We start from the raw sequence: 7,105 nt of genomic DNA on the forward strand, positions 1-7,105 counted from the left end.
GGCCATCAGACGCGAACCTGTTAATGATGTTGCTGCTCTTTATTGATCTACAATGAAGTGACGACATGGCAACTAGCATGTCGCGCTCTCGCGTTCGCTCTGGGTGAGAAGACATACGCTGATACATGACGTATAACAGCAAGTACCATATACCTCTGCTGGTCATCCAACTATCTTGAACGCCTACTGAAGATGCATTGCAAATGAGCCGCTTTTTTGAGACCGTAGATGGCTGTTTGCGTACTTTACGAGCCGTTATAAATATTACACCTTCATTTAGTATTTTAACAAAATCACATGTATAAGGCACAAAATCTGAATCAAATAGTGTCCACTGTCGAGCAGCATACGTGTGCTAAGCGAACTAGTAGTTATACACGCAGACGGGTTCAACTTACTAACTCTATACGTGGTCTGCGCTTCAACATAACTTTCATCGCGGAGCGAACTTTGTTAAGCACATTTCTTACGGTGTAATCATTGAGGTTGAAGAAAAACTAATGCCGCCCATATATGCTTCTTGCTGAGTCGAAAGAAGAAACAAACCGCCACAGAGCGTAAGACCAAACACAATATCCATACATCCTTGAACAACTTAGCTGCTCGCCATTGTATTACTGAATTTGAAACATCTAATACGATGATTTTTTCTACAATTATAGCTTTAGCGTTCGCTTTGTTGCCAGATTGAACATGAACTATTTTAGCTATTAAGACTTCATAGAACAAGTATTCGTTCTGCTACATAAAAGACGTTTGCCAACTACTAAATACCAATAGCGTTCCACGTAAGGTGCTTCGGTTTACACATAAACACTATGGCATATTCTTCTTCTCCAGCTGTTGCATAAATATTACGCTTGATAGCCCAACTGATTTATAACCTCGAAACTCCAACCTGGTGTCGTTCGAGTGGTTGGCGTAAGTGTAGCTATACATAAGAGTGTCTTCATACAAGATTTACTCGCTCACACTCGTACGTACAGGATATATGGCTGTGACGGAACAACCTTAATATAGTAAATGTACTTGCTTCTAGGTGACGAAAACGAATCTCAACCATCTACATAGGGCTATAAACGCTAAATCATCAAATTTATATAGCTCTTTTTTAGTTACAAAACTAAGTGGGAAAATACGCCTTCACTATCATGTAGTACTTACTATCCTTAGATTAGCTAGCGTAGAAGACGCTGATGGATAGCTCGATCTGACTGTAGCGTGGCTGACTTTGCATTGATCAATAGTGTTTAGATTCGTGGCCAAAATAAGCCTTCGAAAGGCAGGACAGTTCAAACGAATCAGTCATTATGGGATTCTGTAAGGTTTACACTTAGGAAAGAAATTTAGGTTTTGCTATAATAAATCATATATTACTATTATTCCGGCTTTCAAAGAAGACAATTCAGTTTGTGACCTATTGTGTCAAACGACTCACTAGATCGAACTATAGAATTAGTGATTTCAGAAAAAGATAGTAATATCTCATATTTACGTTTCTAGTAATTTTCAAACTATAAAATTCTTATTAACAATGGATGTATTTTAAGATTCTTCTCATCATAATATATTAACTACGCTTATTTATTGACATAGAGGCGATTAGAGAAGGGGCAGATTCGACAAATACAAAGGGGCCCGTTGTAGCCTTGAGGCCATCGCGAGTGCGGCAATGCGCTTGATAAGTGAGTCGCAAGCCGTGAACTTGACCCTTTGCCACTGATGACTCTGTTCCGCATAGTAATAGTCGGTGATTTACAATACACAACGATGTAAGGACAAATTTGTCGTCGAGAAACTGATCTTTACCAAAGTTATAATTTTTACTTGCAACTTATGACCACGTTAGCTTTGACCGGCTTGATATCTGTTGTATGACTCGCGGATACCATAGAGAGGGTATTCACTAGCCACTTCAAGGATTTAGGCGTTCGGGGTTATGATCACAAAACAGAATTATCAGCGCCGCGCCCAACTCAGGCATGCATTACATTGCAAATAGGTTCAGTACAACGACTAAGGTTTTGATGAATGATTTGCGGTCAGTGCATTGTTAGATATGCCTTCAGTTTTTACAAAAGATCTACATGCATTAAAACAAGAAATCATTTAGGTTATTGCTTATGTCTGACCTTTTTCATTCCAAATTACCTTTATTCGTTATTAGGCCCTACTGTTTAACTTTATAAGTCAACGCTTGCTTATATGACGTAGCATCAAATAGGTGTGATGATCGACTAACTGACAGTTTATTATTGTTATTACAACTGGGACCTTTGAACGTCTACCTTGACCACTCCATCTATCGCTCCGACTAGAGAGACAGCACTGCCTCTCGAGGCTGTTACCGATAACGGCGATTCGAGGTATTCTCTTTCACGTCGGAACTGACTGATATTTTCGATGCGCTTGGCGATATCTCTAATGAAATGGCCTGTTGCCTCACTATCAGAGCCCAGCATTTTCCAAAGTAATCGGCTCGAAGTGGTATCGATTTCCTAAGTCAACTTATTTGCGTTTCTCCTTAGGGCAAGCATACTTTGCCACTTATCCCTGTCTAACTGCGCTGTGCCGCGGTCACTCGGCGTGACACTGTGCTATCCGGAGCCAAGTATTTCCTGTAAAACTGTAATGAGTTCATTAGGCCATCGGGCATTCTGTCATACATACACCTAAGCCTTCTAAACTTTAAAGTAATCATGTTTTCCCGAGTGTTCTTCCGATAATGCGTTTACTCCCGCAGATTTCGATGGTCTTTCGCGCAACTCAAAAGGCGCAATATATTTTGCAGAGCGCTTCTTTGCATATTGAGCAAATACAAGGCCCACGTACCGCACCGCCAGTTTGGCAGAGGACGGAGTTTTCAACGTTCTTGCACTAACAGAATCTGGAGTCGTTAAGAATTTGTTTCTCAAAAGCAAAGAGCCTCCTTGTTATGATGGTATGTCTACGAATACTTTTTCAAATATATATGAAAAATATAATTTTTCTAAGCATGTATAGTATAATGTTGTTTTATATGGTAAACACTTCGTGCAATCTGACAGACATACATACCGCAAAAACATCTCAACTGGACAAGTTTAGTCGGTGCGGCCTTTCTTTCAACTACGATTCCAAATCGCCCGTTAGACGATTAACATTTTGTTACCAGTTTTCCAATAACCTTTACCACGGCGAACCTGACTTTTCGAGAATCTCCGAGAAGTCGGATATTCTCTATTTGCTCACGATATGCGTGGTCAAAACAGGTATTGAGTACGTGTAAAAAATGGCTATTCTTGTACTACGTGACATATCTTTTCCGATAAACTAACTGCTTGTATGGGGCAGAACCTATCTGGATGATAGCTTCGTGACTAATGTGTTCACATGTTAATCTGGCAAAATCCGTAATGGTCTAGGTTCGAATGCGGGCGGGGACATAAGTTTCGTATTGGGAGCATTCGTTTGACGGCCGAATGCCGGACGGCGATGCCTGACGTGAAACTCATAACGTTAAGTGTGCTACTGCCCAAGCGTTGTTCGCCGGTAGATGCAATGAATATATAAGAGCAAACATGGTACATTTCCAAAATTACTATTTTGGCGAACATTTGTAAAACTATTCCTAGCATTAGTAACTTAATTTATATATAACGTATATTAACAAAGCGCTAAAGGTGAAACAAACAGAGAATAAGCGTTCTTTTTTTATTATTATGTTTGACAGAATAAAAGGGGCGGAACACAACACTTGCTAGCACCAATCCATACGAGCCGCGAAGCCTTACCCATATACTCACGTGTCTCGTATAACTTAGGGTGTTGTATATCTCAGCTTTAGAATTGGCTTTAATAACTACGCTTCATAATATAAACTGTCTGTGTGTACACTTCCAGCACGTTTCTATGAAAACGTTACAAGCAAGATATTCATAAATATTTTCACGAATGCAGTTGTCACCAAACATTTTAGTACTTACGACGTTAACGTTACTCCGGGTAGTCAGTATCTGGTAACATTTTAATAAGGGATAAATCCCCTAAAGCGATTCTTATTAATAGCGCTACACCCACTTGAATGCGGTGGTGGGATCCATTCGTTCGCCTCCAAAAACGTTCTTAACGCTAAGCTGAAGTAAGAATTTTTGGTTGAAAAGCGATTTTGAGTGGTCGAGGGGCCCGTTATTTTTCCACAGGGAAGATGTGAAATCCGAGGAAAATTTACAATTATTAGTATCCTACTAAAAAGCCATCTCAGTATCAAACATAGAACACTCGATATCTCTAAATTATAAATTTTCCCTTAGAACCTTTATGGTAAGTTACACGTAATTCGAGTCTAATTATTTAAACAACCAAAGAAAACTTTACATTGCTATTTTTTTCGCAACATTGCCTCTGCTCACGTTGGGAAATATATTTTCATTAATAAATGAGATAACTATGAAAGTAATGTAAAATATTTATCGATTAATAACCAAACGAATAAGCTTTGAAAAGGGAATACTTCCTAGTTCGAACGTTACGCTACATGTACACTATTTATTGATTATATCCTCAAAAACATATAAGCTAAGATTAAGGTGTTGAGATATAGCAAAATAGTGTATTTCTTCTAAAAACAAACTAAGTGACAAAAGACAGAATGTCCTATATCTGAAAAGGTTAGCCATTAGCGCAAGCCATAGATAAGGTTTCTTTTCCCTATGCCATGTTGCAACACATCAGGCCTTGATGGAAAATAGGCCGTATAATGAGCAACAACAGGGAAGGTAAGGGATTCGAAACTTCACCAGAACGACCATTGCACCTTTTTTGTCGATGTCCGAAATCCATCTTAGCCTCAGACAACGTAAACGGAACCAAGGCACTTATGGCACTACGGCACCCAGCAAACCCATACTGTCACCCAGTTACCCACCCGCACGGCCTACGTGGCGACTGCCTAGAAGGACAAAGGAGCGTGGCTTTGACTTCGCCACCGACGTCGTCGACGTCCCTGCTGCACGACTAACACTCGAGGAGCGCTCAGCGGAAATGATCCCTTAAAAATAAATCATTCGCACTTTCTTCTTTGAAAAGCCTCCGACACCACCTTTCTCATCGCGTTCGTTGCTGGTGCCGTTGCTGGGTCGCTCCGTTGCCGTGTCCACGTAGTGGCGACTCACACATGCTGGTCGATGTGTGTCGGTCTTTGCTCAGGTCTCGTTCTTCTTCGGATCTGAAAGGAATTCGACGAGAAAAAGCAGCGGCTTTAGGAACAAGAAAAGGGCAAGCAGCGACACTACGCAGGGCAATGCAGTGCAGTGCCAGCTTCTTCGTCTAGCAGTGATCGGTAAGCGAGCGAGGAAGTGGGCTAAAGAGGTAGCGGGCGAACGACGAGCCTGCAGGAGGGAGTCTGGTCGGGTCCATTCTGATACCCCTCTTCATCGTCTTCGTCCTTCTCGAACTTCTCCTCCTTCAACTCTGATTTATTGTATCCGCCCGCCTGCCGTCTTACTCGAGCCACTCACGGACCTCCCATCGGCTGATCGTTTCAGATATCGAGACCAAACGAAGACACGAACGAACCGATAGACCAGCCTACGTACGGAGTGCTGTCCTCCACTTGGTGACACTGGCCCTCGGTCATTACGAGACGGAAAACTTAGAACTTGTGACTCACGTTTCTATGTCAACGCTATGTCCCGATCGATTTCTAAAGCCTCTCTGCGGACTTGAGCTGTAACTGCTCTTCCCGTCTTTCACCGAATCTAAAGTAGCGGCCTAAGGATATATTACAGTTTAATTCAAACAGTGAAAAATAACTTCTAGGCTTATTTAAAGCTGCAAAAGATGTTGAATTTCATGCATAATACGATTAAATGATGCCTCGTCGTTTTACACTCAGCGATGGCACTGATGTCAATATGAACCGCTTGTTTTCCGCGCTTTGTTTTCGGATACTCAATTCAGTATATTTAATTAACCTCCACACAATAATATGCCTAAGAAAAAAAGAGCTTTGCATATTTTGAAGTATTACGTTTGGTTACGTTGATACACGTTTTATGAACTTCAGTTTTGAAAAAAACATTTTGGATAAATTACTATTCGTATTACAAATGATGGTAATAAATCTTTAACCATGAAATCGGCGATGTTTTTTTCACTATCAAGTGCTTGCCATTACCATCATTATCGTCGTCATCATGCGTTCATTCAGCATTGCACCAACCCCACCGATCCAACCTATGAGATCGCCCAACCGCTATCAGCCTTCTTCAACCTGGTCACGGTGGAAAAAAGAGGCTTTTTCTTCTCGCAATCTTCACTCTCTTCCACATACGAAGCAATGAACACTACAGTAATAGGTCGCAGCGGCGTGGGACGTTTCCTGCTTTGAATCGATTCACTGACGTAGTTCCACTTGCTTCCTGGTGGTTCCCGGCCCTTAACAACTGCAGACGTTGGCGAGTCGCAGGAAGCGCATTGTTACTCCATACGAACACTACTAGCTGTAGCAACAGGAGTAAAGGAAAAATAATCGCGCCTGCCCGATCTAACTCAATGGGCAGATAAGAGCGATCCACTTTGAGTAAGGTTCACCTTGTCCTAACTAGCTGATCCTGATTTCGCGTTAAACGGGTCTAGCGACTCTACTGTTTAATATACTGCACTTGATTCAGATATCCGTACTCTAGCTAGGAAAAAAATTGACAAGCTGCGCTCAACAGTGAAAAACGCCTACTTCCATTCTCAGATATCCTCAAGGCTTTCCGTCATATATGTTCTTTGCTTTCCTCGACCATGCCAATCGAATACACCAAATATGCATCTCCCTGCAAATTTGTCGTGAAATTGGTCAACAACCGAATAGCGTAACTATACTCAGTCCTTATAGCAAATGCTTGTCTGCTACCGACAAACACCAACCTATAAATCGGCAGGAAGATAAAATTAAGATCCAAGCGTACATGTGATATTTCTGCCGTTGGTTTTATATTTTTAGCTTTTTCGAATTCATTCTAAGCTGAGCAAGATAAAGAGATTACGCAAAGGAATCTCTATTTAATGTCAAATTAGTAATGAGCTACTAGCTTTTCAGTTAACTAGAAAATACGAATATGGGTCGCGCGTG

Source organism: Varroa destructor, unplaced genomic scaffold, assembly GCF_002443255.2.
Source record: "Varroa destructor unplaced genomic scaffold, Vdes_3.0 BEIS01000004.1, whole genome shotgun sequence".
Classification (NCBI taxonomy): Eukaryota; Metazoa; Arthropoda; class Arachnida; order Mesostigmata; family Varroidae; genus Varroa; species Varroa destructor.